The sequence below is a fragment of the Ambystoma mexicanum genome, chromosome 4p (genome assembly GCF_040938575.1).
Source record: "Ambystoma mexicanum isolate Mex_15411 chromosome 4p, UKY_AmexF1_1, whole genome shotgun sequence".
Lineage (NCBI taxonomy): Eukaryota > Metazoa > Chordata > Amphibia > Caudata > Ambystomatidae > Ambystoma > Ambystoma mexicanum.
In genome coordinates, this window is record NC_090927.1 from 300,152,473 (window position 1) to 300,174,500 (window position 22,028).

Consider the following 22,028-nt stretch of genomic DNA (forward strand, 5'->3'; position numbering starts at 1 on the left):
CGTACCGAAACCCTGAAAGGAGATTGGAATGAAACACCCGGGGAAATGTTCCGCGAGCAGATTGTGATGGCTGTTGGGAGATGTAGTCCATGTAACGCATGGCGCATGTTGTGCTAAAATAACAGAAGTAAACGAGATGGTAAGTTTGTGAATCTTAAGTCTGCTCTCCGTGGGTATTGTAGGGTAAGTATGCCTACTTAGGTCGGGAAGATCCCGAGAGGTTTCCTGGCTTGTTAATCCGTGGGTTGGTGGGCCGCTATGCATGGGGAAGATGAGAGAGTTCCTGACAGATGGGAAAAAGAAGGGAAAAGTGAAACAAGGATTTCCAATGTAATCAAAGTCTGATGAGTCTCTAGAAGCGATACTCATGAAGCGTGGGTTCTGTAAACAGTAGCAACGCGATGCCGTAATGGATCCAAGACCGGAAGTACTTTCCCTGCATCGATGGGAGGAGCGTGATCTGCTGCCTTCAAAACCACTGAACAGTCACCCTTTGGTACAGCGGCCATCTTAGGTAGGGGAATCTGAATTCCTGAGATACGATGCCAACGGTTCCATAACAACCATTTCCAAAAGACACCCTGAGGGTTCGTAACAGAATGCCCCCTTGTATGGGAAGCAAAGCCCGGTTTGCCCGGAGGGAAGTGATAGAATTAAGGAACATGCCGAGGGGCATGTACAGCCGAGGCGGGCTCCCAAGATTGTTCTGATGGCGAATAACCTTTCCAATCCACCAAATACTGTAAAACCCCTCTTCTGTAGTGAGAATCACAGATTCCTGATACTTCATATTCGGGGCCGGTGTCAGTAAGGACTAGAAGAGGTTTCCTGGTAGTCTGTAAATGAAAGTCGTTCCGTATATCAGGTTTCAATTGTGAGACATGGAATGTGGGATGTATGCGCTTCCAAGAGTGTGGAAGCTTCAGCTGGAAAGCCGCCGTACCTTTCCGGTTTAGAACCCGAAAAGTATTTAGGTGACAGCTTGGAGGGGACTAATCTTCTTGGGAGAAACTTGTTTGATATCCATACTCGGTCTCCCACTTGTATTGTTGGGGCCGGGGTTCGATGTCTGTCAACTTGTTTCTTGCTTTTGAGTTGAGCCTCAAACAAGGCTTCTTTAGCTTCTTTATGTCCCTTTTGAATGGTATCTATCATACCATTTTTGTCTGGAAATGAAGATGGGTAGGAATTGAGTGGTGTGAAAACCGAAGGGTGAACCCCATAGGTACAGAAAAAAGGACTGAGACGAGTAGCTGAATGTGTGGCATTATTGTATGCAAACTCTGCTAGGGGTAGGAGTCCTTTCCAATTATCCTGTGCAGCTGAAATGTAACATCTGAGATAGCCTTCCAAAGTTTGATAGAGTCGTTCTGTTTGCCCATTTGTCTGTGGATGGTAACCAGAACTTAAAGCTCTTGAGATCCCTAGGATGTGACACATCTGTTTCCAGTATTTCAAGGTGTATTGTGGGCCTCGATCGGATATGATAATTTCCGGAGGTCCATGAAGTGAGAATATACGGTCCAAGAATATCCGGGCCATTGCTGCTACTGATGGAACTGCTGGCAGGGGAATGAAATGAGCCATCTTGGTTAGGGTGTCCACTGTAACCATGAAAGTATTGCATCCTTCTGATTTCGGAAGGTCCACTATGAAATCAGTGGAAATGATTTGCCACGGTTTCGCAGGTATTTGTGTGATGACTTGTTCTCCTAAGGGCGAATGTCTTGGGGTCTTGGTTTGGAGACAGATAGTGCATGATGCTATATAGTTCCGGATATCTAGTATGATGGTTGGCCACCAGAATTGTCTTTGAATGAGGTCTAATGTACCTGTGAAGCCTCCATGTCCAGCCGAGCGAGAATCATGACAAAGACGTAACACCTCTTGGTGTAAGTCTTTATTGGGTATAAAGATTCTTTTGTCCTTGAATAGAAGGCCTTGGCTATGAGTTAGATGGTATTTCACAATCAATTCTGGATGCAAGGATTCACATTCTTTTGATGTGACTTCGATCTTTTGTAAGAAGTCTCGCACCACTGGCACACACAAAGTCTTGGGGAACATAGATTCTGATCTGAACGGAGTACCTTCCACTGGATCCCTACGAGACAAGGCGTCTGCCTTTAAATTTGCTTTGCCAGGGATAAACATAAACGTGATACGGAAGGGTGAAAAAAAACAATGAGCTCAACGAGCTTGGCGGCTGTTACATGTTTGCGCATATTGCAAAATGCATAAGTTGGCCATTCTGTGATAGTGGAGATCTTGGAGGGGTCCATGGAAATACCACCTCCTGACAGTATGTATCCTAGATAGGCGACCGACGGCTTATGGAATTCGCACTTCTCTATCGTGCAGAAGAGATGGTTTTGTTGTAAACGGGAGAGGACTTCCTGTACATGATGAATGTGCTCATATAATGAGGAGGAAAAAACCAAGATGTCATCAAAATAGATTACGTAGTGTAAGGATATATCTGCGAAAATGTGGTCCATGAACCGTTGGAAAAATGTAGGGGCGTTGGATAAGCCAAACGGCATGACTCTGTATTGGTAGTGGCCAAAAGGAGTATGGAAGGCCGTCTTCCATTCATCTCCAGTCTTGATGCGGATCAGGTGATAAGCCCCACGCAAATCGAGTTTGGTATAGATGCGTGAGCCCTGTACCGCCTCCAGAATGTCCGGGACCGTGATCTTATTTAACCCCCGATAGTTAATGCATGGGCTCTTACAATCCCCACAAACCTTGCTTTCACCGTATGCTGGTACTCACGAGTCTTCGGGTTTGGCGGTTGATTCTGAAGAGGTAAGAGGCGTCCCCCCGGACGTAATGGTAGTCCAAAGTAAAGATGTATCAAATGTTCAGTGGAGGAACGAAGGTTCAGTTGATGGAATCTCTAGCAAGGCTTGAATGTTATGCTCACCTGGTATGCACGGGGACGCCACCCAGCTGTGGGGATTCTGGTATTCTTCTCAGCCGCTCCCCGGTATGATCAGCGGAGAAGTTCTGCCTGGAAGACAGGTGGGCAATGTTCAAGAGTGGGCAACTGGGGTAATGGCCTCCCAACACCCCGTATGCCCGCAACCCCTCCCCGGACCTTTCCTCACCTTGTTATGGGTTTTGGCGTGCTCTCCGTCCTGCCTTCTTGGCAGGAGCGCGTTGTCCTTTGTGGGTGAGTGCGCTCTAGTTACTTCCCTGATGCAGTCCCTTTAGAGTCTTTCAGGTAGGTCTTATTACTGTTATACTTGTATGCCTTTCTTGGGTTTAAGTAATGTCTTTTCTCTCTCCTTAGGTGCGCGGAAGTTCGCTGTGGAACGTTGGCTGAGTTGGGACTCGCCGGTAGGTGATGGTGCTTCGAGAGTGCATTGATGCGGTAAGTAGGCGCTATTCGCAGTGCTATGATGCCTTGCCTTTGCTAACCTGCTGTCTTTTGTTCCCGTAGGTTGCGGTGCTCACCCGGAGCAAGAAGTCCCAAGGCGATGCTGGTCGATGGCCGACTCGTGAGGTAAGCTGCCGGCACAATTGTAAAATGTCTAATGTCCTGTTTCTCTCCTTTTTGCAGATCCGTCGGTCCGGGAGGCTCGCTGTTCCTTGGATGCTGTTTGTAGGAGCGGAGGGCAGCTAGCGGTGGTATCACAGGTAAGCTGCTGCTACTAACAATGTCCTTTTGTCTTTCAGATGCTGTTCTTCCGAGGTTCGCAGGTGCAGCTGAACACGATGAGCGTCACGTTGCAGGACTGGGTCGTGACAGCACTGCCCCCCCCAAGGCCCCTCTCAAGGTGTTCCTTGTGTCCGGCCCAGGCTTAGTTGGGATGTTTCTATGGTATTTTCTGATCAGACGTGGTGCATGAATGTTCCCACAAGGTTCCCAGGACCTTGGGGTCCAAATCCTTTCCAATCCACTAGATAGTAAAGCTTGCCCCTTGAGTACTTGGAGTCCAAGATGCTTCTGACTTCGAATTCTGGTTCCCCGTCAATAAGTATGGGTTTTGGTGGTGTCCCAATCCGAGTACCGGGCTGCATTGGTTTTAGAAGGGACACGTGGAATACCGGATGGATTTGTAGGTTAGCTGGTAAATCCAATTTGACGGCCACCGGATTAATAATTGCCTTGATGGTGTAAGGCCCTAAGTACCTGGGTTGAAAGGTCCAGGTTCCTTTAATAGGTATAAATTTGGCGGCCAGCCTGACCTTGTCTCCTACCTGATAGTTGTTGGTCGGCAAATTGCTTTTGTTTTTCTTTGGCGTGAGTAAGATGTTCTTTGGCCCTTCTGAAAGCTTTAGTGATGTTGGTGTGAAGAGTTTTTTTTTTTTTTAATTCTCTTTATTGAAATTTTCAACAAATATGACAAACCCCACAACTCCCCCCTCCCTGCCCGCCGCCCTCCCCCCTGATGTCCCAAAGAGTGCACGGGACAATGCCCCTTCAATAATAATAATAATAATAATAATTTGGCATTTATATCGCGCTACGAACCCTCAGGTATCTGAGCGCTGCTTATTATTACCCACGGTGTGTGGTGCTCATTTATCGACCTCGGAAGGATGAAAGGCTGAGTTTGGCCTTGCCGGGATTCGAACCTCCATTAGCAAGCTCTGCACGGGTGTCAAAGCGAGCGCTCTCCTCGCTGTGCCACTTGACCGACTTAGAAGATGGTTGGGCCGGGTTATTCCAGGTCCAGGAGCCTCAATCATTGTGGACACCAGCCCATCCTGAAGTCGTCCCTGAGAAAACTGAGGACATCCCCCCACTCACCCGCAAAGTTCTGTGTTGCATTATTAATTGCGTATGAGGCCCATTCCAACGCCACTATCTCCCTAATTATACGCAACCAGTCTTGGAACAGCGGAACATCTGGACTTTTCCATCTCTGAGCGATAATTGTCATTGCCACTAAGGTGAGCATCACCCTCGCTCTTTCCCCACCCCTTGGACCACACATCGCTACTGTTGGCCTCAGCCCTAGTAGGGACCATTCCGGGGGTATGCCTCCCTCTGCTCCAAACACTTGTTCCATCGCTATTTTCGGGCAACCCCACCAGATGTGTTCCGCAGTGCCCTCTTGGCCACATCCCCTCCAGCATTTCCCCGATGACCCCGGGTAGATCCTACACAGACGAGCTGGGGTATAATGCCACCCGTACAGTATTTTATACCAAATTTCCCTGGTCTGCGAGGCTCTCGCCAGTTTAGGGATCTTCTTCCAAAGCCGTTCCCAATCCGATTGCCCCAATTCCCTGCCCAGGATGCCTTCCCACCTCCCCATAAACGCCCAATGCGGCCTTGGAACCGCCCTATCTAGGATCTTATAAAGTTGCGAGATGAGGCCCTTCGAACCATCATTGGTCATCAAGAATTTCTCAAAAGAGGTCAGCGGTCTAGTGGCTGCTTCCTTATTCGAGGAGTGCAGGAGCCAATGCCGCAACTGAGAGTACCTTAGCCTTCCCCCTCCCCCAATGCGAAGTCCCTTTTAAAACCCACAAAAGTACTGATCTCCCCACCTATGAACATCTCTCGTATCCACCGACAGCCACCCTCCCGCCAGTTCCTGAATGCCCCCCCCTCCAATCCAGGAGTAAAGTCTTTATTATTGAAGATCGGGGTGAAGGGGGATGGGAATGTTGTAATTTCCTTACATCGGACCAGACTGTCACAGTTGTCCGCGACCTATTTGGTGATGGAACTCAGATAGATATGGTCCGGCCGATGTTGTCTAGGTAGCCACAGGACCTCCCCCAAGGTATGTCTCGTAACCGCCCTGTCCATCTGCACCCAGTGTATCCCCTCCCCCTCCCGGAGTCATTCCCTGATCACCCTCAACTAGGTCGCCTCATAATACTGACGGAAATTGGGAAGCGCTAGTCCACCCCCACTCCTCGGGGCCATAAGCAGCTGCCTACTCACCCTTGCCCTCTTCCCCTCCCATATAAACTCATTCGTTAACACCTGAAGTTCCCTAAAGAAGCTGGCCGGGAGTGCCTGGGGGATAGCTTGAATGCGCTAGAGCAACCTCGGGAGGACGACCATTTTTATAGCCTCCAACCTCCCTAACCAGGAAATCTGGAGATTCCGCCACTGAAGGAGCTCCTTTTTCATTATTTTCAAGAGCGGGGGGTAGTTCGCCCCATACCACCCTTTAAGGGTCGGAGTAATTCTCACTCCCAAATACGTGATTCCCCCCGGGCGCCAGGTAAAAGGCGTGGACTCTTTCAATTCCTCCCTCTCCTCCCTCGCCAACGTCAGGTCCATCAATTCGGATTTATGCATGTTTATGCGCAACCCGGATGCTTCCCCAAAATCCTCCAGCAATAGCCTACATTGCCTACTCGACTCTATGGGGTTGGTCAGGGCAAGGAGCATGTCATCCGCGAAGGCCGCCACTTTATGCTGTCTACCCCCAAACGGTATCCCTCGTATCCCTTCCGATTCCCGAATTGCCTGCAGGAGGGGCTCCAAGTAGATCGCATAAAGTAGGGGCGATAAGGGACACCCTTGCTTTGTACCTCTTTGAAGATGGAACGGCCTAGATAGAGTTCCGTTGACCACCACCCTCGCTCGAGGATTCTCATAATTCGCCTTGACCATCTGCAGATAAGAGCCTCCTAGCCCCATTTTGCCCATGGTCTTAAAAAGGAAGGACCATTCCACCCGGTCGAATGCTTTTTCAGTGTCTAAAGATAAAAGTGTCACTGGGGTGCAAGTCTTTTCTGCCTTTTCCACCAGATGAGCCACCCTTCTGATATTGTCCGCTGTCAGCCTCCCCTTCACAAATCCCGCCTGATCAAGATGGATCAGATCCCCTCGAGCCTGTTCGCTAAAATTTAAGTGTATATTTTAGCGTCTACATTAATAAGCGCTATTGGCCTATAGGAGGAACTTTCGAGAGGATCCTTACCTGCCTTCAGGATTAAAGAGATCTTAGCTTCTTTCATAGACGGGGTGACCTGCCCACTACCTTTAAAGGAATTGAAGAGGTGCGTCAACTGCGGTACCAGCACTCCGGCAAAGGTCTAGTAAAAGGACGCGGAGTACCCGTCGGGGCCCGGGGCCTTACCTTCGGGCAGCTTCTGGATAACCCCCCTCACTTCCTCTTCCGTTCTGTCCTATTGAAGACCAACCTCTGCCTCCCCCTCAATTTTGCCCAGGTTAACCTTTTCCATGAATTTCTCCTGGGCTTGGTGGCAGGGATGCTGTGATGTGTATAAGGACTCGTAAAATTTCACCATAACTTCTCCAACGTCTTCCGTTCGAGTAACCCTATCCCCCGAATCTGAATTAAGCGCTGTGATAGTATTCCTTGCGGCAACTCCCCGAAGGAGGCGGGCTAGCAGGGCGTCCACTTTGTTCCCCTAAGCATAGAATGTTTGCCTCACAAGAAGTAGAGCCCCCTCTGCTTTTTTAGTGCGAAGGATCCCCAATTGCCCCACCGCCCTCCTATAGATCTTCTGATTGGTTCTACTGGGGTTCGTCGCCACCCTACCTCTCGCCTCCTCGACCTCAGCCTCCAGGCGGGACTCCAGGACCTGTAACTGTTTCTGTCTTTGTGCCTTGGCTGCTATAATTTCTCCCCTCATCGTGGCCTTAAATGCGTCCCATCTTATATCTTCACCCGTGTCCCCTCTCTTGTTGCTATCGAAGAACTCCCGCATCTTGCCCTCTATCTCTTCCCTTATCAAGGGCTCCCTCAGCAGGTACTCCGGGTACTTCCAACCCCACAAATCCCTCCTCCTCTCTCCCAGTTCCAGCTTCATGGTGAGTATTTTGTGGTCAGCTATGCCCATGGGCCCCACCTCAATCTCCTTAACTTTGCCCACCAGGTTGGCCGAGACCCAAATGTAGTCAATTCTAGACTGCGTCCCATGGACTTCGGAAAGGAAGGTGTAACCCTCCGCATCCCCCTTTAGCTCCCTCCAAACATCTCTCAACCCCATGTTCACCACTTTGTCCCTCAGGTCCGCCGAGGCCACCGCTCCCCCTCCCCGGTTCCCAGACAGCCCCGACCTATCCTTAGCCTTGTCCCACGCAATATTCAGGTCACCCATTAAAATCATCCAGCCCCTCGCCCAGTCCCCTAATATCCCCAGAAGGCCGCGGAGGAAGAAGTCCTGCCCCGTATTGGGCGCATAAATAACCCCAATTGTGTACATCTCCTCCGCGATTCTGCCTCTCACCACAACAAATCTACCCTTTGTCCCTTAGGGTATCCTCAATACGGAAGTTCATCGTGCCCCTGATGGCTAGCGCCACTCCCCCCGCTTTCATGGGGCCAGATGCCTGGAAAACCTGGTCGAACCCTCTTAACCTTAAAGGATGCTGATCCTTATAGAGCAGGTGGGTTTCTTGTAACCCCAGAAAGTCTGGTTTTGCTCGCCGCGTGAACTGCTCCAACCTTTTCCTTTTCAGCGGGGTGTTGAGGCCCTGCACGTTATGCGTTACCCAATTGAACTGTGGCTGGGTAGCTGCTCCCGCCTGTTATATCCCTTCTTCTATTCCCCCCCTCCTCTCGCTCGCTTGGAACCGACTACAAGGACCCTGTTTAACTTACCCCTTGGACAGCATCCGAGAATCCCCCCAACCCCCTTCCCTCCACCCCCCGCCCAACCCCTGAGGACCTTAACTCCAGGTCGTTCCATCCCCCATCCCCCTCTAGGCTTCCTCACACTTAGCGATCCCATGATGTTTGCTCCTAGCCCCCCCACGCCCTCTTATGTCAAAAAACACAAAACAGCCTTTTTATCCACCACCCCTTAATATTATATGGCATAAATTCAATTCTCCTCGCCCCCAGATCTTTCCTCCCCCGCTGGCTCTGTTTCCCCCCTTCCCGGGGGCTCTCCGCCATGCGGGCCTCCTCCTCTTTCCTCCACCGACCATTCCCATGGCCTGGACCGCACCCCACCTCCTCCCACTGGCGTGCCCCCCGGGCTCGCCGCACTCTGGCCCCCGCTCGGCTCCTGGTCCAGATCGATTTGCAGAATGTTCGCGTCCTCAAGCATCGTGGTTATCCGTTTTTGAGAGCCAGCCCACTCAAAAATGAGCCCAAAAGGGAAGGTCCACCTGTACCTAATCCCCTTCTCCTTGAGCTTCGAGGTGAGTGGACCCCATAGTCGTCTCTTGAGCAGAGTACTGCTAGCCAGGTCCTGAAATAGCTCAATGCGTTGGCCGTTGAAGCTTATCGGCTCTTTATGTCTAGCGGCTCTGAGAACTGCCTCCTTTTGAGCATACCTTGTGAAGGCAGCAAGTACGTCACGTGGCCTGGAATTAGGGTTCTTGTTGAGGGGCCCGACTCTGTGGACACTATCCAGCTAGAACCGATCTGATGAGGGCTCTCCCAGCAGCTCCGATAAAATCCCCTGAACTGTCTCCTAAAGGGCCTCATCACGTGTTGGGCTGTATTCCCGGCTGTAATACCGCCGACTAGAATAGCCCTAGCACCGACCGGTCTGGCTGTATTACCGCCGGATCACGAGTTGGGTGTTAACGGTAAATCCCCATTCGCCATTGGGTCCATTGGATTCAATGGGGAATTTTCAGCGTTAATTATGCGGGCTAATACAGCCGGCGGTAATACAGCCGAAAACAGGGGATTTTCACCTCCAGAGAAAGGCTGGAGGTAAAACAGCCCATTTAGCGCCCAACTCGTGATAGGGCCAGCCCTTAAATGCGGCTGTTATACCGTTACCACCGCATTTAAGGGCTACAGTCCAACTCGTGATGAGGCCCCGTCTTGCACCGTCTCCGGCAGAAGCTTCAGCCTGATGTTAATCCTTCGAGACCTGTTTTCCATGTCCTCCATTCTGATTTCCAGGTTTCGCGTTGCCGTGTCGAGTCTCTCGATCGCTTCGCTGTTCTCCATGGCTTCTTTGCCTACCTCATGCAGGCCTTTCTCTACAATGTCTGTTCTGTCCCCCAACTGACTCACTTCCTGCTTGATCTCCGCCAATGCCTGATTGATGTCCGACCGCATCAATTGAAATTGCTCATGAAAGGTTTTCCACAAGGATGCCTGCAGTGAGAGCATCTCCCTGTGTGGATCCTGACGTGAAATGGATGCAGCTCCTTCCAAGGTCTCCGTGTGCTCCTGCTCCACGCCACCCCCCTGTGTGGCTCTGCGCTCCTCCGCCGAGTCCTTTCCTGCCCACAGGGCTAGAATATGGCCAGGGGCATCCCCCTGAGATGAGCCACTTTTGCTTGCTTTGTTTTATTTTTGGTAGCCATGCTTGCAGGAGAAGAGCCCCCTGTGCGTCTTTCCAAGGGGCCTCTCCAGGCCAGACCCGATCCTCTCCCCTGATACCATGGGTCTCAATGCCACCTTTGCTCCGTGACGAACCTGGGGGAACAGATACCAGTCCAGGTGGCCCCGGGCCTCAGCTCCACAGATGGCACAGCGGGGGTGAGGCCCCTCGAGCCCAGAGAAGGGGCCCCCCTCTCCTCCACAATTTCACCAGCCCGGGGGACCCCCCCTCCATACTCCCCTCGGGTCCAATACAGCTTGGGCCCCGCCTCCACCGCCTCTTACCACACCTTGCCGGTATCTCCTGTCCACTGCCCGGGCCCGGTCTCCTCACTGCGGGCCTCCGCCTCCGTATCCCCAGCCGGGGGCTCTCCACGCCGACAGCAAACGTGCGGGCGGGCCCTTCCCGGCCCAATTCGGGGCCTGCTCCCACACGAGGCCCCGCTGCTGGGCGGCATCAGGGGCACCGAGGAGCAGCCTTGCCGCGGTGCTCCAAGTCCGCCCCGCGAGCCGGGGCCAGCCGCCGAGTCTCCCTCCTCCTCCAGCCGGGCCCAAAGGGTGCAAACACACGCTGGTGCGCTCACCCGATAGATGGTGGAAGGGCTCGCACAACAGCAGGATCCAGAAACCGTCCCCCGTAGCCACCCAGGCACAGCTCCTTCCTCCGCCGGGGGGCACGGGAGCGGGACTCCTCTCCCGCCTGCAGCCGCAGGCCCTTCTGAGCCCGCCCACCTCCGATGCTCGGGAGACAACGTTCCCCTTCTGCTGCTGGGCGCCGACTCGACTCCGGCTGCTGGAGGCTGCGGGGAGGTGCGGGCCGCCAAGACTCTCCGGTCCTCAACGCCTACAGGGTGGTGGAGCAGCGTGAATAGGTTGAGGGGACAGGAGCGCCGTCGACACATGTCTACTTGGTATCGGCGGCCATCTTGGAATCGTGTGAAGAGTTTTTACTGCTGGCATTTCCAAACAGGTTGGGAGATCCAGCTCTGAGGTACATACAGGGTATAAAAGGGTGTTTGTCCAGTACTTGAATGCAAGGAATTATTATATGCGTACTCGGCTATCAAAATTAAATCTTTCCAGTCTCTTAGTTGCTGATGCAACATGCACCGTAGGTATTGTTCGAGGGTCTGGTTGGTCCTCTCGGTTTAACCGTCTGTTTGAGGAGGATGGCTAGTTGATAGCCGGATGTCAATTTGTGCCATTGCGCAACACTTTCTCCAGAAGTTGGAGACGAACTGACTACCTCGGTCAGAGATCAGGACTGATGGAAAGCCATGTAGTTTGACAATACCATCCAGGAACACTTTGGCTAGCGTAGATGTGTCAGGGAGGCCCTTGAGTGGAATAAAATGTGCCATTTTTGAGAATAAGTCCACGACTACGAGGATGGTGTTAAACCCTTGGCTGGGAGGTAGGTCAGTGATGAAGTCAAGGGAAAGAGTGTGCCATGGAGTGGGAGGAATGTCCAAAGATCGCAGAAGACCGGATGGTTTTTGTATTTGCGACTTGTTTTGCGCACAGACTCCGCAGGACTGAATATATTGGATGACATCCTTACGCCAGGCAGGCCACCAGAAGGTCTGTTTTACATTGGCTAGAGTCTTGGTGATTCCAGGGTGCCCTTCGATCAGGGGATCATGATAACCTGAAACTATCTGTTGTTGTAAGTCTTAGGTGGGTACATACAACCGATCCTTAAAAAAGGGTAAGTGATCTTTAATGGAATATTGTTCTCCTTGCGCTTGCCATGCGAGGAAGGCATCTGGGTTCATGGTTCATTGAATCTTATCTCTCAGTTCAACTTGGGTTAAGGCCGTAGTGAGGCCCAAGAGTTTGTCTTCCGGTATGATGGGGACTGGGTCTGGGGGCGTATATACCAAATCATCAGTGCCTGTACGAGAGAGTGCGTCAGTTTTTCCATTCTTTACCCCTGGTTGAAAAGTGATGACATAGTCGTATTCGGCAAAGAAAAGGGCCCACCGCAATTGGCGTGAAGACTGGGCTTTAGCTGTTTTAAGGTATTGCAGGTTTTGGTGGTCCGTGATAACTGTAATGGTGTGTCTGGCCCCCAGAAGGTAGTGCTGCCAGGCCTTAAAGGCGGATTTGATCGCCAAGGGTTCTTTGTCCGTGATGGCATAATTCATTTCCGGGGGAGAGAGTTTTTTCGACCAAAAGGCCACTGGATGTAGCTGGCCTGTTTCTGGATCTCTTTGTGAGAGGACAGCTCCCATCGCCATGCTGGAAGCGTCTGTTTCCACGATATAAGGAAGATCTGGGCGAGGATGTCGCAGGATTGGCGCAGAGGTGAACCTTTTCTTGAGTTCCTGAAAAGCTTTCTCTGCTTCTTCGGTCCGGGCAAATTGTTTGTTATTTTTTCGTAGCAATATGGTGATCGGGTGTACGACCTGTGAGAAGTCTGGTATGAACCGGCGATAGAAGTTCGCAAAGCCCAACATGCTCTGTACCCCTTTTACTGACATTGGTGATGGCCATTTCAAAATGGCGTCCACTTTATGCAGGTCCATTCTGATGCCTCCTGGAGTAAGAATAAAACCCAGAAACTCAACTTCGGTGACGTGAAAGAAGCACTTGTCCAGCTTTGCATATAAACGATGTTCCCGGAGCTTGGAGAGGACTGAACGGACGTGCTTGATATGATCCTGTTTTGAAGTTGAGTACACTAAGATATCATCTATGTACACTAGGGCGCAGACATCAATTAACTCTCTCAAAACGTCATTCATGAAATACTGAAACGCTGCAGGAGCATTGCATAACCCAAAGGGCATGACTTGATATTCGTACAAACCATATTTGGTGCGGAATGCAGTTTTCCATTCGTTGCCGCTTCTGACTCGTACCAGGTGGTATGCTCCTCGAAGGTCCAGTTTGGTGTGAATTTGGGCATCTTTGACCTGGTTCAGCATTTCGGGGATGAGCGGCAAGGGGTAACGGTTCTTCACAGTGATCTGGTTTAATGCACGTTAGTCAATACAGGTTCTTAAGTTCCTTTCTTTTTTCGGTACGAAGAACAAAGGACTGGCTGCAGGGGACTTGGATGGACGGATGAATCCATTTGCAAGGTACTGGTCTAAATAAGTCTCAGATGAAGGTTTTCGGGTTCCGTGAGAGCATAGATTCTGCCGCAAGGAACTTGAGCACCGGGAACAAGGTCGATCTGGCAGTCATAGGGCCTGTGCGGCGGCAGCGTGTTTGCTTGATCCATCTGGAATGCATCCAGGAAATCGTGGTATTCCTCAGGCAAGGTATTAGTCACTCCCAGAGTTGCCACTTCAGGAGTCGTAGAGATACTGAAAGCAGGTTTCTGTTCTTGGTAATAACAGGCTGGGGAGCAGTCGCTGGGAAAGGTTAATTTTCTTGCCCGCCAGTCAATCAAAGGGTTGTGAGCGACTAACCATGGCATCCCCAGTATGAGCCGGAATTGAGGTGCCTTGATGAGATAGAACAAAATAAGTTCCCGATGTCCGTCCTGGCACAGCAAGGTTATCTCGGCTGTGCGCTGGGTTACGGGTCCAGAAGCGATTTCCGTCCCATCCACCGTGGTTACCTTGTCTGTGGTCGGCTTGGAACACAGGGGAAGCCCCATCTCTGCAGCCAGGTCCTGATCTATATAATTCCCAACTGCTCCGCTATCGATGTATGCTTCAATGGCATGCATTCTTGACGATCGTTGGTTATTAATTAAGATCATCGGTATTGCAAAGTGTGAGGTTGGTGGCTCTTTTCCCTCACTCGACAAACTGACCTCTATGTTTGCCGAGCTAGGTAGTTTCCCGACTGACACTCCCTCTCTTCATCTTTTTCCGTGGCTCCCACGATCTTCCTCGGAGGTTTCACTGGGCAGTCCTTCAGGAAATGCCCTGACTTTCCGCAGTACAGACATAGTTGTTGTCTCCTTTTATCTCGCTCTTGTTTTGTTAGCAGGGGTCATACCCCTCCGATTTGCATGGGCTCCACAGTATTTTCTTGCACTCGAGTTACACTGTCTCTAGGTCGAATGTACACTGGCCGAGGGTCCATTTTAGAACTGTCTGCTTTTCGGTCTTGCAACCGGTGGTCCAGTTGCACAACCAAGTCTATGGGCCTCATTACACAGTAGGCGGTGAGCCATGGCGCTATTAGCGCCATGGCTCATGCCGGTAAAATACCGGCACCGCCTTGGTGGAAAGGGGATTTATCGCCCCATTCCAAGGTTGGAGGGGCGGTAAATCCCCCTTCCACCATTGCCCTTCCCCATTCCCATTTCTGCCCCATAGGGCTCTATGGGAATGGGGAAGGCGCTAATTACGGCACCGCAATTTTGCGGTGCCGTAATTAGCTCAGAGGTCCCTTTGCGGGTTGGATTTTAACGCCTGCAAAAAGCAGGCGTTAACTCCCCCAACCCGCAAAGGGACCTCGTAGTAAGGCGGTAAGGATTTACCGGTACCGGTAAATCCTTACCGCCATCCGTGTAATGAGGCCCTATGAATTCAGAACAATCCCTGGGAGGATTAACCACTTGAGCTAGAACGTCTTTTAGTTCACCTCGTAAGCCCCAATGAAACAACGTGGTTCTTTTGTTTTCAGGCCACCTAGCTTCAGCAACCAATCGGTTGAAAGTAGCGATGTACGTTAACAAATCCTGATTCCCCTGTCGGAGGGAAAGGAGTTCATTGTCCACAGCTTGTTCTCGAGTATGGCGAGCAAAAAGTTTTTCCATTTCCCTCTGAAATTCCCCAAAGTCATGTAATAAAGGATCATCATGGGACACCAATGGTACCGACCAATCTGCGGCGCTGCCACTTAGATATGATAAAACAAAGGCTACCCGGGCTTCGTCATGGGAATGCTCCCGGCCTGCAAAGAAAATGAAAGCGACACTGATTCATGAAAGCTGCATATTTTCGTGGATCACCAGCAAACCTCTCAGGTGGTGCCAAAGGAACCGTACCTGCTAACACAACTTGTACCGGAGTAGAGGCAGTGGATGATATGGTAGGATTTTGCATCAGTGGGTTGTTCCCAGGTAGAGGCGTCTGACCCGCTTGTGATTGCAAGACTTGCCTGCTGATATCTTCGGTACACTCTTTAGTCACCAATAAGTCTCTCCAGAGAGCGTTAGTCTCCTGTCTGGCAGAGTGAACCTCGGCACGAAGTTCTCCTAACAATTGGGCCAATTGGTCTAATTCCGATGTCTCCATGGCGCCCAGGTGGATTGGTTTGGCAGGCTTCGCGTTCTGATACGCTCACCTGGTATCCACGGGGACGTCACCCAGCTGTGGGGATTCTGGTATTCTTCTCAGCCGCTCCCCGGTATGATCAGCGGAGAAGTTCTGCCTGGAAGACAGGTGGGCAATGTTCAAGACTGGGCAACTGGGGTAAGAGCCTCCCAACACCCCTTATGCCCGCAGCCCCTCCCCGGACCTCTCCTCACCTTGTTATGAGTTTTGGCGTGTTCTCCACCCTGCCTTCTTGGCAGGGGCGCGTTATCCTATGTGGGCGATGGCGATCTAGTTACTTCACAGATGCAGGCCCTTTAGAGTCTTTCAGATAGGTCTTATTACTGTTATACTTGTATGCCTTTCTTGGGTTTAAGTAATGTCTTTTCTCTCTCCTTAGGTGCGCGGAAGTTCGCTGTGGAACGTTGGCTGAGTTGGGACTCGCCGGTAGGTGATGGTGCTTCGAGAGCGCCTTGATGCGGTAAGTAAGCGCTATGCGCAGCGCTATGGTGCCTTATTTTAGCGCAGCTCAAAGACTAGGTGGCCATCTTAGATGGCGTGCAACAGCGCCCCATCCCATGCAATATTTAAGTTTCCCAGCAATATTAAGTTGCCTAAGCCAAAATGTTCCAATTTCGAGATGACAATTTTCAGTAACCCCTCTTGGCCTGATTTTGGGGTGTAGATGGATGCCACCGTAAGGTTAAACAAGCCTAGTTGAATGAGAAGGAAAATGTAACGACCCTCCTTGTCTGCCTTCGTCTTCAAAATCGTTGTCATGCTTCCCCGTTCCCATACCTGCCTACATTTGAAAATCAAAATTCCTGAGATTTAAGACTCTGCCCATTTGCACACGGCTCCGCCCACACGCCCCGCCCACCCGTCAAAAAGGTAAACTTGGTTGTTGTAGCCTTCAGTTTGCTTACTATAGTATTGAAAATAATTAATTCAATGCTATAGTAAGCAAAATGTCATTGGATTGAAAGCACTATTATTGCTGTGGTGGCGCCCTCGGTGTGCTTACTATAACATTGAATTAATGATTTTCAGTGCTATTTTAAGCAAAATGAAGGCGGCGCAATAGTGCTTTCAATCCATGTTATTGCATTGAACGCAGCATTATTTCGGCAGCGCTGCCGCCGCCTTCATTTTGATTAAAATAGCACTGAAAATCATTCATTTAATGCTGTAGTAAGCAAAATGAAGGCGGCGCCGCAGCAGAAATAATGTTGTTTCAATCCAATGACATGGATTGAAAGCAGCATTATTTCGGCTGCTGCTCCGACTTCATTTTGCTTACTATTTTTTTTTTTTTTTTTTTTTTTTTTTGATGCTGTAGTTTGTTTGAAAACTTTTTCATCATTTGCTTGAGTTGGATTGGCTTTTTTAATTTTGTTTGTTTAGTTCGAGTATAGAAGATAGGAAGAGAGCAATTGTGTAAGTGTACTTGTTGTTGTGGCCGCTGAGGAGAGCGATCCATCTTTCTTGCGTACACATTTGTGTCGATGAGAGTTGAAAAAAAGCACCAAATTCTTTGCGTTGTGAGGCGAGTTCATTACATTCCATGACGAGGTGGAATATGGTTTCCTCGATTTTTTGGTCTTTGCAGAACCTGCAGTAGTTGTCTTCGTGCTTGATCTGTCTTTTTGTAGATAGGTATGCTTTTGTAGGAAGAATGTTTAGGCGAATTTTTAGAAATGTTGTTTGAATGGTTTGGTCTGGGAAGGTTTGCAGGTAGGCTGGTGGTTCGTGGATTCTCCTATTGTCTTTTGTGCAATATAGATTCTGTTTGTAGGTTTTTTTTGTTGGATGGTCTTTATCCAGTCGTTGTGCAGCAGTTTTGTTTTTGCGTGTTGTGGACGAAGTGTAAGCAGTTCTTCTGTGATATTTTCACTATCCATTTCTTTTCTCATTGTATCTTTCCATTTTTGCAATAATGTCGTATTGAAAGTGTTTTCTTTATGTCGCAGTATTTGAATTGCTGGAGTTTTCCCATCTGTCAGTATTTTGCGAAAAATATCTAGTCTTTTCCATTGTACGACTGATTCAATTGATTGAGTTGCCAATTCATAGCGTATTCTTGGCATTGGAAATGTTTGCGGGAGTCGAAGGATTTTGCGCCAGAAAGCCGCTTCTTATTTTGTCCAGTTGACTCTCTGAGCGTTCAACATTGCTTCAGTACCGTAGGTCAGAACCGGAATGTACTTGTGTCTGTAGTAGGAGATAATTGGCTTGAAGGAGAACTTGCCGTATTTTCTGTGAAGGAGGCAGCCTTGTCTTGATAGAGTTTGAGATGTTTGTTCGATTTTGTCTATCCACTGCTCTTCTGATTTTGACTGGTTTATTGTGATCCCTAGGTATTTGAACGAAGTAACATTTTCTATTTCGGCATTGTTGATCGTAAAGATACGCTGGTTTGTTCTTTTTTTTAGTGGTTTGGTGAGGGTCATTGTCTTTGTTTTTTCCGTGTTGATCGTTAGTTCGTTTTTTTTCATGTAATGGCTTAGGTCTGCCAGTGTCGTTTGTAACCCAGTCGGTGTTTTGTCTAGTAACACAATGTCATCGGCGTATGCCATGACTGGGACTGGGATCGAGTTGATTTTGGGGGGATTGGTTTTATGTGATTTTAGATGTTCTTCGATATCAGCAGTGAACAAGTTGTAGAGTGTCGCTGCGAGAGGACAGCCTTGTTTGAGTCCATTTTCTGTTGGTATGGCAGATGTTGTAGCTCCTTGTCTCGACAATCTAACTTTTATCGTGGTTTTTGAATACAGCAGAATAATCGGTTCTGGGATATCAGGTGGACAGTTCCATGTTCTAAGTTTCGACCATAGTTTTTCGCGTGAGATTGCGTCAAAAGCCATTTTAAGGTCAATAAATGCTGCGTAGATTGTCGAGTTGGAGTTGATAGCTTCATGTTTAATTACCTGTAGTAATATCAGGTTGAGGTTTGTTCCAACATTGGCCGTGAATCCTGTTTGTCTGGTCGAGAATTTATTGTTTTTTATGGCCCAATCGGTGAGTTGGTTTAGAAGTACTGCTGCAAATAGTTTTCCTAGCGGATCGAGCAGAGCGATCGGTCGGAAGTTTTGGGGGTCTTCTCTAGGGCCTTGTTTGTGGATTGGTACAATTACTGCTGTTCTCCAGGAGTTTGGTATTCTGTGCAGTTTATTGATCAGTTTTGTGATGTGGCATAGGAGGCTTGCCCAAGCGTTAGGATCTTCTTTGATTATGGCATTGGATAGTCCATCTGGGCCTGGTGCTCTAGAAGTATTGAGTTTGTTAATCAGGAGGATGAAATCTTCAAATTCTGCGTGTACTTTCCATGTTGGGTCTGTTGTGGGCTGTGTATTCTGTTGATCTGTTTCTCGTGGTGCGTAAATGGTAGTAAAGTGTGTTATCCATTTTTCTTGGGTTACATTAGCTGTAAGCTTGTGCTGTTTTTGTTGATTGTCATTGAGTAAGTTCCAAAGTTCTTTTGTATTGTGGGATTTGTGGATATTCAATATGTTTTCTGCATCTGCTTGCTGAATGAGACTTTTTTGTGATTTAGTCCAGTTTCGATGGTTGTTTTTCAGAATTTTAATCTGGTTTGAGGTATCGAGAGCTGGAGTTTTCTTTAACTGTCTTATTGTTCGGTTTAAGGTTTTTTTCCTTTCGGCAATTTCTTGGTTGTAGGAATGTCGATGGTCTTTCTGCGGGCGATTTTTACTGGTTTGTCGGAACGGAATTAGGATCCATTCGTAGTCGATTTTTAGAGCATTTGTCAGACTTGCCTGTAGGAATTTTTCCGGTAATGAGGCTAAGGATGCTTGTGGGATTCTCAGTCTTGTTGTTGTTCCGTTTAATTCTAATAGAGGAGATGGTAATGCTGACTTTATTTTTTCCAGTGTCGCTTCAGAGTGGGCGGTAAGTTGATTGTGGTCGCTCCTGTCTGTTAATATCGTCTGTACATTTGTGACTGATTGGTGAAGTTTTTCAGATAGAAATATATAATCAATGATTGCATGGGATGAACCTCTGCTCCATGTTGGTGTATAGGATTTCGAAGTGTTCCCTTGACTTAGAAGGAGTAGGTTGCGTATCGTGGTTTCTTTTATCCATCTCTTTGCGTTTGCCGATAAATCTGAGTGCTTTAAGAGGCCACCGTTCTTAACTTGATGTTCGGATCGCCACATATTATTATTTCCGATGACGGATATTTAGTTGTGGCCTCATCGATTGAGATGAAAACTCCGTCTAGGAACGTATCTGTTGATATTGCTAGTGGATTCCAATAGAGGTTTAGGATTAGGATTGTTGAATTGTTTTTGTCTTCTCGCTTTTGCTGGTTTTTTGTACATATTATTGTGGTCAGTTGAGTCCAAGGGTTTATGTTCTCGGAGAGTATTGCTGTGCTGTGAGGGTTTATCTTGATTAGGGTGAGTAAGCCTGAAGCAGGTCTTCCTTGTTTTTGTACGATAGCTGGGTTTAGAAATGTGATAAAACCATTGCATGCCGGTGGATCGCTGAGCCAGGTTTCTTGGAGGCATATGAATTGGTATTGTTCTAGTTCAGCGGCTGTGTCCGTGAATAGATGGAGATTTCCTCTGGTGTTCCACGAGCACAGTGACCACATAAATCCATAGTTCGTTAATTGTTATGAGTTTGAGTTCATTGAGTATTCTGTAGATTCTGTTTCTAACTATAGCATTGAATTAATTATTTTCAGTGCTATGGTAAGCAAAATGAACGTGGCACCACTGCCGTAATAATAGTGCTTTCAATCCAATGATATGGATTGAAAGCACTATTATTATAGTGGTGCAGGCAGTGGGCACGAACATTTTGCGCAGGGTCCCGTCATATTCTCCACCTGATTGGCTACCGCGGCAGCCAATCAAGTGGAGAATATGGCGGGACCGGAAAGAATCTCAAAATTCCTGAGATTCAAGGAACTTTTCCGGAGACCCGGAGAAATGCTTGAAATTCCGGAGTCTCTGGAAAAATTCCGGAGGTTAGGCCCGTTCCTAGCAACTCTCTGACCATGTTTCTCTCTTGAACCGTTTTCGGGTGGATTCCCATCCCAAGATGGCGTATGCATGTTTGAATCGCGTGACGAGATCATCACGCATACGTTCCTCCAGTCATCCAGCTAACCGGAAATAAGTAGCACTCTGTTTTGGCACTCCTTGCGTTGCAATTGCCTTTCCATTTGCAAAACGCTCCTTTTTTTCTTGCCTTTCCTTGCCTGGCGATTCCGCACCTTGTGAAAGCTGTCTCTTGTCCCTCGCTCTTGGTTTCCTTGGCTCTCTCTATGGTTTCCCGCACCGCTCCTCCTCTGGGTTGATGGCTGCCTCTGACCTTCCTTGCTTTCACGGGTTCGCCCGTGTCTGCTTTCCAGCTTCTGTCCCCTGGACGCTTACGGCAGCTCCGCCATCTCTCACTTTTCTCTTTGTGCATTGCGGTTCGTCCGCTTTGCTTTTTGCTGCCTTCTCGCCGGCTTCGATTCGTCTGAAATCGTTTTTTCACCTTATCTTTTTGCTCTCCTATGGGATCATCTATTCCTGTATTATTTGTATTTGTAAAGCGCACCAAGCCCAGAGGCACCTGGGCACATTTCTTAGTGTTACACGGTTACATATATACAGTGCAAAGATACATATATACACTACAAAGATACATAAGTACCTTACTTAAAGATATACAGGCCATAATCAATGGACATATGAGCATAATGATGTTAGACATATTTACATAGATACAATTAGGAGTCTCGTATAACCGGCAGGATGGGGTGAGGGCGGACGTCTAGCACTAGTTGGCTAATGATCTTGTGCTAGAAGCCACATTTTAACTTTGTTTCTGAAGGAGTGGTAGGATGGTTCAGATCTGAGTGAGGTGGGAAGAGTATTGGACAGTTTAGCGGCAAGAACAGGGAACCTTCTGCCCCCCGCCTTCTGAAGGTTAAACCTCGGGATCTTAATGCAGTGTGCCTGTGCCGCTCTGAGAGGTCGGTCAGTGGTGTAGCATGTGAATAGTTTAGAAAGGTAGCTGGGTGCGAGGCATTTGTGTGTGAGTGATAGTGGTTTGAAATCAATTCTTTGGATGACCGATAGCCAGTTTAGGCTACATCTGATTTCTGAAATGTGATGGGCTCTGAGGATATTGAACGCTGCCCTAATGGCGTTATTTTGTAGAACCTGTAGTTTGTTTGTGTTCCGCTGGCTCACCCCTGAACAGAGCGCATTGCAGTAGTCGAGTTTCGACAGATCTAGTGTTCTGGCAATAGTGGTGCAGTTGTTGGTGGTTAGGAAAGGCCAGCATGCATTGATTAGTTTACAGGTGTAGCCCAATGCTGAGGTTATTGTGTTGGTTTGTCCGTCTACGATTAGAGTGGAGTCTAGGTATATGCCAAGAGTTTTTGCATTCTTAGATGCCTTGATGGTATTGCCATCTATGGTGAAGGAGTCGAAGTTGGGATCTAGCTTGTTGAGTCTATGTTGTGTGCCAAGCAGGAGTAGAACTGTTTTATCTTCGTTAAGACAGAGCCTGTGTTGAGCCATCCAGGCCTGGATGACAGAGTAGG